This window comes from Hypanus sabinus, chromosome 15 (assembly GCF_030144855.1).
Source record: "Hypanus sabinus isolate sHypSab1 chromosome 15, sHypSab1.hap1, whole genome shotgun sequence".
Classification (NCBI taxonomy): Eukaryota; Metazoa; Chordata; class Chondrichthyes; order Myliobatiformes; family Dasyatidae; genus Hypanus; species Hypanus sabinus.
In genome coordinates, this window is record NC_082720.1 from 25,161,374 (window position 1) to 25,172,111 (window position 10,738).

Genomic DNA, 10,738 nt, shown 5'->3' on the forward strand with positions numbered 1-10,738 from the left:
AACAGATCTGTCAAACATCGGCAAACTGCACTAGCTTAGATGGGTAATCTTGATCGGTATAGACAAGTTGGGTTGAAGGACCTGTTTCAATGCTGCATTAATCTGGAGCTCTAGAAGCTTTGGTGAGTTGGTGCAGTGCATCCTGCATACCGTACATGATGCTAAAGTGGAAAATGAATAAATAATCATGGTTGGGCACCTATCGAGCGGGCTGCTCTGTCCTGTATGATTTGGAACTTCCCGAGTGTTGTTGAAGCTGCACTCCTCCCGGTAAGTGGAATGTATTCCGTCACACTCCTGACTCGAACCCTGCAGATGATGGACAGGATTTGGGTAGTACAAGGCAAGTTACTTTCTGCAGGATTCCTAGCCTCTGACCTTTTCCTGTCGCTACATTGTGCACTCCAATTCACTTTCTGGTCATTGGTAGCCCGAGGATATTGGTTCAAGCTTTAGCAGCACAGTTAACCAGTACTCTGAGTTTGCTATGAGGTCTGATGTCTTGGTGTGTTGAACATACAGAAAAGATGTAAAAGCATTGGACTAAACAATAGAAGTACAAGCTCTCACTGCTATAATTACAGTCTTACTATTGGCAATCAGATGCATTCATTTCCTTTGTGCGCAGGAGTGCTCAGTCATGTCCTAGGTGTGTTAGACTTTGAACAATACTTTTAATTTAGTTTGGTTATATTTACCAAATTAGAGTTGAAATTATCTCCATTATATCTGCAATATCTCAGGGGTACTTACCATTGTTAAACCATTTTCAAAGGAAGTTATCAGATTATTCAGTGCTGCTAGATCCATTGCATTATTCAGTCCCAGCTGAACACAACATATGCTTTCCAAATGCTCACATGGCATAAGGTATTTTCTAAAAAAAAACACATCAGTTTTCCACGTTGGTCTCCGGGGTACCAAAGGTGCATTGATGGAAGGAAATACATTTTTAAAACCATAATTAATAGGGATTCTCAAATGTCAGAAACAATTCATTCTTAAGATCTCAGAATTAAAAAGAGAAATCACTCAGCTTCAAACTTCGCACAGAAAAATAAAAATAAAAATTCTGGAATGTGGTTTTTCTGCTGATTTCTCCCCAAAGTCAAGAAACAAGCACAAGAGATTCGTTTAACAGAGGATATATCTAGAAGGTTCAGCTAACATTTAATTTTGCTCCTTATTCATGATAATAAGTTCTTGATTTCCTTTAATATTAACTTCCTTGCTCTTCCCACGACGACGGCCGAACAAGATGGGTATCGACATCCGCCACAATAAGGACCGCAAGGTTCGCCGTAAGGAGCCCAAGAGCCAAGACATTTACCTCCGCCTGCTGGTCAAGCTCTACAGGTTCCTGGCTCGTTGCTCCAACTCCCCAACTCCAACTCCAAGGTCGTCCTCAAGCGTCTGTTCATGAGCCGCACCAACAGGCCCCCGCTCTCGCTGGCTCACCTGATCCATAAGATGAAGCTGCCTGGACGGGAGAACAAGACAGACGTGGTGGTAGGCACAGTGACGGACGATGTCCGGACCTGGGATATCCCAAAACTGAAGGTGTGTGCCCTCCGTGTGACAGATGTGGCGAGGCACCGCATTCTGAAGGCAGGAGGGCAGATCATCACCTTTGACCATCTGGCACTGGCTGCTCCCAAGGGTCAGGGCACTGTACTGTTGTCAGGACCTCGAAAGGGATGGAAGGTGTACAGACATTTCAGACCAGCTCCAGGAACTCCACACAGTCACACCAAGCCTTACATCAGATCCAAGGGCCGCAAGTGCGAAAGGGCAAGAGGACGTAGAGCCAGCCGGGCATACAAGAACTGAGGTGTTACTCCCTGCCCCTTGTTAAAATAAAGGACTTATTTCTGAAAAAAAAATTAACTTCCTTGTTCATCTGCAAATCAACAAAGAACAATTTACGTTAAGCACTCACTACTGTCATCACCTTGCTTCTTTCCCCTCTTCCACTGACTCCAACATTCACACGATTCTCACACCAGATACCATCCACCTACTGTTCCAATCTGCCCACCTCCTCCCTTTTGTTTGATTCTATGCTCTACATTCTTTGCCTATCAGAACCATTTCTAGCCCTTTGTTGATTCCACCTACTATCTTCCAGTCTCTATCACAATTTCCATTCCTCCCTCTTCTACATACTGATCATCCTCCTAGCCAGGATCTATTTATTCTTTTCCAGCTCTTGATACATCCCTCACTCTTGCCTCTCTTGAACACCACTCAGATGAAGGGTGTTGAGCCAAAGTATAACTCTCCACTTCTCTCTACAGATGGCAACTGACCCATCAGGTTTTTCCAGCAGATCCATTGCGACAAGGTAAATCAGATGTTATTCTGGTCATGTAGTGAGTTTTCAAGGCTGCACTTAAGCTATCTTTTTTTTAATTGTCTTATGGTCTTATTTCTGTGATTTTATTAACAAAGAAAATCAAGATCTTTCTGTTAGCTCTGTTGGAACAGGAGAAATGGGAAAAGTGGCAAATGTTTTCATGTATGTGTCTATGTGTCCTGAGGAAAATGATTTTAAATGGTTGAATTGAAAAAGAATTCTGAAGCTGTTGGGAATGCTCAGCTGGAAAGAACAACTATTCAAGGACCTCTTTGTCCAAATCAAAAAATACAATGATCTGTTTTCTGGTTTTGTGTCTGAGTTCAGAGATTTAGAACATAGAATAGCACAGCACAGTACAGGCCCTTCGGCCCACTATGTTGTACCGACAATTAAACCCTGCCTCCCATATAACCCCCCCCCACCTTAAATTCCTCCATATACCTGTCTAGTAGTCACTTAAATTTCACTAGTGTGTCTGCCTCCACCACTGACTCAGGCAGTGCACTCCACGCACCAACCACTCTCTGAGTGAGAAACCTTCCTCTAATATCCCCCTTGAACTTCCCTCCCCCTACCTTAAAGCCATGTACTGAGCAGTGGTGCCCTGGGGAAGAGGCGCTATTCCTCTTAATATCTTGTATACCTCTATCATGTCTCCTCTCATCCTCCTTCTCTCCAGAGAGTAAAGCCCTAGCTCCCTTAATCTCTGATCATAATCCAGAGATTAAACCAGGCAGCATCCTGGTAAATCTCCTCTGTACCCTTTCAGATGCTTCCACATCCTTCCTATAGTGAGGCGACCAGAACTGGACACAGTACTCCAAGTGTGGCCTAAGCAGAGTTTTGTAGAGCTGCATCATTACATCGCGTCTCTTAAACTCTATCCCTCGACTTACGAAAGCTAACACCCCCTAAGCTTTCTTAACTACCCTATCTACTTGTGAGGCAACTTTCAGGGATCTGTGGACATGTACCTCCACACTACCAAGTATCCTGCCGTTTACTTTGTTCTCTGCCTTGGGGTTTGTCCTTCCAAAGTGTACCACCTCACACTTCTCTGGTTGAACTCCATCTGCCACTTCTCAGCCCACTTCTGCATTCAATCAATGTCTCCCTGCAATCTTCAACAATCATCTACACTATCTACAACACCACCAACCTTTGCGTTGTCTGCAAACTTGCCAGCCCTCCCTTCTACCCCAACATCCAGGTTGTTAATAAAAATCATGAAAAGTAGAAGTCCCAGAACCGATCCTTGTGGGACATCACTATTCACAACCCTCCGATCTGAATGTACTCTCTCCACCATGACCCTCTGGTTTCTACAGGCAAGCCAATTTTGATGTTTCTGCTGTGGCTTTAGGAATTGGATTAAACTCCACTGACATGTTAATATACTGTACTAATTAATACCCACAGTTGATAAGTGAACTCTACTAGTTAGCAGCCTTACTTACCGCTTTGTACAATGACAGTATTCATAATCATCAGTGAAGTTTCAAGTTCACATAATAATCATTTCCAGCATTTCCAAATTCATGTTTCTGAATTGTTGTCCAGAGATTGCAGAAAATAATCCTGCTATTCCATTGACATCACTTAGCCAACCTTGGTGGTTCACATACCATCTTCTTTTATTTTGCCCTATCATCCTCTGTACCATTTAATCTTTCCTGCCTCCTGACTCTGTTGTGTTCATTTTCTCCTCTCCATCCACAAACATCACTAAATCTATTAGAGACATGTTATTTTTTAATTTCTGATGAAAGTTCACCAACCTAAAATGTCACCTCAGATGTTGCATAATTGACTGAACAATCCCAGAATCCTTTGTGTTTATCTTAATTCCCAGCACTAGCAGTATTGTGCTTCTCTGTGTGAGAAATCAATGAAGACCATATATTAACATCATACCAGAAAGGATAATAGAAAATGTGCATCGCTTGTCTCCGATTCCATTTGAAGATGACAGATTTGTAGCTCATTTCCAATTAGAGTAAAACTCTGTTAATCTGGCCGTCTGTAGACTTTGAAGCTGGCCAGACTCATTGATTTTACAGACTATTAGATGTTACTGCTTTTGATATTCCAAAACACATTTAACACTCTTTTTAGGTGTTCAAGTAGAATATTTAAATTTCCTGTGAATCTGTCGAACTTACAGGGAGCATGGAAAACAGAGTCCAAGTGTGTGTAAAGGGAACAAGAAATAATGTTCTGGTGAAGTTAAAGGGTGTTTGAAAAACAGGTGTTACTGCATGTGAAAGATGTGCAGAACACGAGGGACCATAAATTTATAAAGATGTTGGAAAAGCGGCCTTAGTCTATTGAAATATAGTGTGCGAAATAGGGCCCTGGTGAGTTCAAAGGTAGTGCAGGAAAGAACACTTGGTGAGTCAGGTGGCAAACCATAGGGATCTTTGAATAATCGGGTAGCAGATTATTAGAGTTGTACTGTAGCTGGCCAGGTCCTATCTCTTGCCTAGCATTGTTGATGATATGGTCTGAAAGCAAAGCACACAACATACCTTCCCTCAGGGAGCTTCACATAATGAGTTTCTGTTGAGAATGACCTAGCAATATGCTCTCACATCAGCAAGAGATGAACTCACCAGCAACAGTGAATATACCTGCGTACAAACCCCTGTATATCTTGGGCAAATAAAAAAAAAACGTGCACAATGCTCTGACCCAGGTGTAACTGTGCTCTCTGAGCACTGAAGGTAGAAAATCAAAGATTCAAAGTCTTAAAGTACATTTATTATCAAAGTTTGTATGCAGCAATCAAGCCTGAGATTTGTCTTCCCACTGACAGCCACTAAACGAAGAAAACCATGGAACCCATTTGAAGTAAAATATCAACACCACCCCCCCCCCCACATTAAGTTAAAAAAATCACACAAGCAGCAAAAACAAGCGAGAAAACACAGAATATAAAATCAAAAGAGTCTAAGGATATTCAATTCAGCTCATTTGCTTTCAATCTAGGACCTGCAGGCTGCGCCAATCGGAATCACCCGAAAACAGCAACAGAAGAAAGGTGCAACCAGAAGTACATCATAGTTGGCCAAAGATGCTGGACTCCAGAACCTTCCTCTGACAGAATCAAGGGAGAGAGAGCTCATCGAATGCAGGGATCTCCCTCCTGGGGCAGCAAGTGAAAGGGGGAGAGGGAGACCATCACAGACAGACACCTTCTGGCAGCAGCAAGTGAGAGGCTGGTCAAAGATGCTGGAAATCTGAAATTAAAACAGAAAAGCTCAATAGGTCACAAGGTATCTGGGAGAGAAACAGTCAAAGACATACATCTGAGGCCCAGCATTTTCTTTCTCTAACTCTCCAGCCAAATTCAGACAGTTAAATTCAACAAAGATGCAATTGAAAGTATTTCCAATATTAAAAGAATATTTTAAAAACACTTAAATAAAATACTGACGAACAAAGTTCTGAAGCACTTGTTGAACACACTGAGCACGTACCTACACAAAGCGATATAAAGGAGCCATGCATATTTCTAAAGATTTTTGCTTCCATTATTTCATGAACTTCATGTAGTTTCAAGATGGTGGGTCCTTATGTGCAGCTCCGAAAGGAATCATCAAATACTCCCATTCAGGAACAGTGCAGCTGGCATCCACAGTCACAGCCATGGATACTGGAGAAAGTAACATTATTTTAAGATGTTTAAAAACTTATCGATCCTCAAAACTGGCGGATCCTAGGTGTCAGATTCAGATCGTGAGTGCAGTTCCCCTTTAAAAAAAGGAAGCGAGAATGCATGCTGGTCTGGAGGTGTGATTAAAATTCAGAAGCTTTAGACTATCCTGCAGGTGAACATGCTGTCTCTGGAAAATAAAGCTGAAGACCTGAAAGCAAGATTGCAGTACGATAGAGACATCAGGGACTGTTGTGTACTTAGCTTTAGGGAAACATGACTCATCCCAGCCATTTTGTACACAACACTTCAGCCCAAGGGATTCACCATTCAGTGCAAAGGCTGAATATCTGAGTCTTTTACAGGTAGAGGAGGTAGAGTATGCTTCATGATTAACTCATTGGGGTACATAGACGTGACAGTTCTGCTTCAGTACTGCTCAATGGAACTGGAATATCTAGCGGTCAAATGTCATCCCTTTTATCTGCTGAGGAGTTTTGCACCATCGTCCTGATAGCAGTGTACATTCTTCCACTAGCCATTGTCAGGCAAGCACTGGATGAGCTGAACACAGTGAACAGCCGTCACAGAACAGTCCCCTCTGATACCTTCCCTCTCATTGCAGGGGATTTCAAACAGGCCAGCTTGAAGAAGTCTCCGAACACCAGATGTCCACTCTTCTGCAAGATGGCACTGGGTAACCACGGTGACATTCTGCGTGCTGTACACAATACTTCCAAATGTACCTCCCTCTTTTGAATGACTCTCACAGCAATCTGCAGCACGTAATTCCCCTTTAACCACTGTCCTTTTAAATAGGCTTAATTAGCTACAGATTGCATGTTCTTCTGTAGGACCCAGTGGACTTAACTCTCAAGCAAGCACATATGGCACCTTTAAACGGATAAAGTTTCAACACGATGGTTGTATGCGAGGCAAGAGGGTGGAACTTCAAGCCAGGCTGATACACAGAGGAATGAGACCCCCCTCTGCCCAGGCAAGTTGTTAGCAAATGTGCATTCACTGGAGAACAGAATTGAGTGTCAGAGCAATTGGTGCATTCTATATGTAACCGAGACATGCCTACTCCCAGCACATCAGAGTCAAACTTTCTCGATTCACAGGATCAACCAAACTGCTGATTCAGAAAAAGAAAAAAAGTGGAGGTGTATGTTTCATGATAAACTCTCTGTGGCAGTTTTGTCGAACTTCGGTTCCCTCAACTTGAACAACTAACAAATGATATCTGTTCTATTTACCAAAGGAGTTCTCCTCCACAATCCTGACCACAGTTTACATACAACTAGTGGCCAACTATAATCAAGCGCTTGAAACACTACACGATTCTGTCTCCAAACAAGAAACAGTCCATCCTGATGCATTTCAAATCACAGTTGGATACTTTACCAGACATGTTTGAAAAAATCCTTGCCCAATTACCATCAGCATATAATCTGTAGCACCAGTGTTCTCATACATTAGACCACCATTATACTAACATAAGTAATGCCTACTGTTCCATGCCCAGAGCTTCTGCAATTCACATTCAGGCAGAGCTTAAATAGCAAAACTCCAGAGATTAGGTCTTGGGAGGTGGTCTTAGGAAGGAGAGGAGCTGCTGCAGGGTTGCTTTGAGTCAGTGGACTGGGCCGTGTTCAAGGGCTCATCCATGGATCAAAATGAATACACCATGGTTGTCATGGATTTCATAAAAATGGTTGTAGATGAGTGTGTCTCCAGACAATCATTCAGCATGCTCCCCAACCAGAAGGCCTAAATGAACCGTGAGATCCACAATCAGCTGAGGGCCAAATCAGGGGCTTTCAAGTCTGGTGACCAAGAAAGTTACAAGAGGTCCAGGTATGATCTCTAGAAAATCATCACACAGGCAAAGTGGCAATTCCAGACTAAACTTGAATCAATGAAGGTTGCAGGACTTGACTCTTAGAAAATAAAAACAAACAATATAGTTGACAGCAGCAGATCACTTCCAGATGAGCTCAATGGCTTCTATGCTCATTTTGATAATCAAAGCATGGAGGAACTATCACAAACTCCCATAGCCCCCGATAATCCTAAGATTTCAGTCTCTGAGGCCAATGTACAAGGAGCCTTCAGGAGTGTCAAATTGCCCGGCCCAATCAGTGTACCTGGCCAAGTACTAAAGATCTGTGCTAATCAACTAGCTGCAGTGTTCACTGAGATATCCACCTACTTTAAGCAAACTTCATTTATTTCAGTACCTAAATGTGGTAACCTGCCTCAATGACAATCTTTCAGTAGTATTTACATCCACAGTGATGAAGTTTTTTGAGAGGCTGGTGATGAATCATTTCAACTCCGACCTGATAAGTGACTTGGATCAGCTCCAAATTGCCTCCTGGTGCAACTGGTCCACAGCAGATGCCACTTCATTGGCTCCTTCTTCAGCCCTGGAACATCTGGACAGCAAAGGTGTACAGTATACTTCAGGATGCTTTTTATCGACTACAGCTTGGCATTCAATACCATAATTACCTCAAAACTAATAAGCTTCAAAACATTGGCCTCAATACCTCCTTGTGCAATTGGATCCTCGATTTCCTCACTTGCAGAGCCTAGTCAGATTGGATTGGTAACAACATCTCCTCCACGAACTCAGTCAGCATAAGTGTTCCACAAGGCTGTATGCTTAGCTGCCTGCTCTTCACAATTATGATTGTATCACTAAGCACATCTCCAAAGACATATTCAAATTTTTTGATGACACCACTGTAGTTGGCCAAGACAAAGTGGTGACAAATCAGCGTAGAGGAGAGAGATTGAAAATCTGTCTGAGTGGTGCCACAACAACAAAGAGTGTCAGCAAGACTAAGGAGCTGACTATTGACTTCAGGAGTAGGAAACCAGAGGATTACGAGCCAGTCCTCATCAGAGATCGGGAGTGGAGAGGATCATCAACTTTAAATTCCTTGGTGATATCATTTCAGGGGACTTGTCCTGGGTAAGTGCAATTACAAAGAAAGCCCAGCAGTGCCTTTACTTCCTTAGGAGATTGTGAGTATTTGGAATGACAACTAAAACTTTGTTTAACTTCTATAGATGTGTCATAGAGAACCTATTGACTGGCTGTTTCACAACCTGGTATGAAAAAAACCAATACCCTTGAATGGAAATTCCTGCAAAAAGTAGTGGATATGGCCCAATCTATCACAGATAAAACTCTTCCCTCCATTGAGCACAATTAAATGGAGACATATCACAGGAAAGCAGCATCCATTATCAGGGATCCCCTCATCCAGGTCACAATGCCTTCTTGCTATCAGGAAGAAGGTACAGGTGCCTCAAGACCCACAACATTAGGTTCAGGAACAGTTATTAGCATTCAATGATCAGGCTCTTGAATCAAAGGGGATATCTTCATTCAACTTCATTTGCATCATTTTTTTAGACGTCTGCAACCATTCCAAAACCTAATAGTTCTTGAAATGCCCCCACAATCTCTTGAGCTACCTCTTTCAGAACCCTGGGCTGTGCTCCATCTGCTCAGGTGGCTTATCTATCGTCAGACCTTTCTGATTCCCAGGAACCTTCTCCTTAGTAATAGCAACGGCACTTACTTCTACTCCCTGACACTCTCGGCCTTCTGCCATATTGTTAGTGCCTTCCACAGTGAAAATTGCCACAAAATACTTATTCCATTCTTCTTTCATTTCTTTGTCACAAATTGCTACCTTTCTAGTGTCATTTTCCAGTGGCCCATTATCCATTCTGAACTCTCTTTTACTTTTTATATATCTGAAAAAGCTTTTGGAACCCTTTGCCTTTTATCTATCTGAAAAAGCTTTTGGAACCCTCTTTATTATTTTTAGCTTGCTTGCCATCATATTTCACCCTTTCTCTCCTTGTGGTTTCTTGTTGCCTTCTGCTGGTTTTTAAAAGCTTCCTAATTTTCCATTTATTTTTGCTCTATAATATGCCCCCTCTTTTGCTTTTATGCCGGGTGCAGCAGTTCCAATCTTGACATAGGCCAACGCCCCATCAGCATCTCTGCTGGAGTGCGTGCAGTCGTAGACTGTGGCGTGAGGCGGTATTTAAACAGGAAACATGAAAGCCGGGTACTAAGAGAGTCCCCTGTCATCTACTTCAGGTCTTCCTTCACTGTCTGAACTGCCTGCTCAGCCAAACCGTTTGAGGCTGGGTGGAAAGGGGCCGTCCGAATGTGATGAATGCCATTCTGCCGCATGAACTCACTGAACAGCTCACTGGTGAACATCGGGCCATTATCAGTGACCAGAGTGTCCGGCAACCTGTGGACTGAGTTTGTCTATGGCTGAGGAGGTTGTGATGTTGCTCATGATGTGAGTTTCGATCCACTTGGAGTGCACATTCACCACTACAAGAAACATCTGCCCCATAAAGGGGTCAGCAAGGTCTAAATGTAGCCTAGACCAGGGGTAGACTGGCCACCCATGGGTGCAAGGGAGCTGGTTGTGGCATGTTCTGATTGGTCTGACATTCCGTACGTGATTTTACCTTGTTCTTCAGGTCCTGATCCATTCTTGGCCACCAGACGTAGGATCTTGCAAGGCTTTTCATTCGAGACACCCCTGAGTGAGTCTCATGAGTTTCCTCCACAATCTGTGAATGGCCAGGGGGAGGCATGATGACCCTCACCCCCACAGAAAATGCAGCCATCCTGCAGACTCAGTTTAGTCTTGCGTTTGGCATAAGGCCTCAGTTCC

At 43.0% G+C, this 10,738-nt stretch overlaps 1 pseudogene; it reads left to right on the forward strand.

Annotated features, from left to right (window-relative positions):
* Positions 1–1,231: 1,231 nt before the first annotated feature.
* Positions 1,232–1,883, forward strand: LOC132405135 (large ribosomal subunit protein eL18-like; annotated as a pseudogene).
* Positions 1,884–10,738: the final 8,855 nt, after the last annotated feature.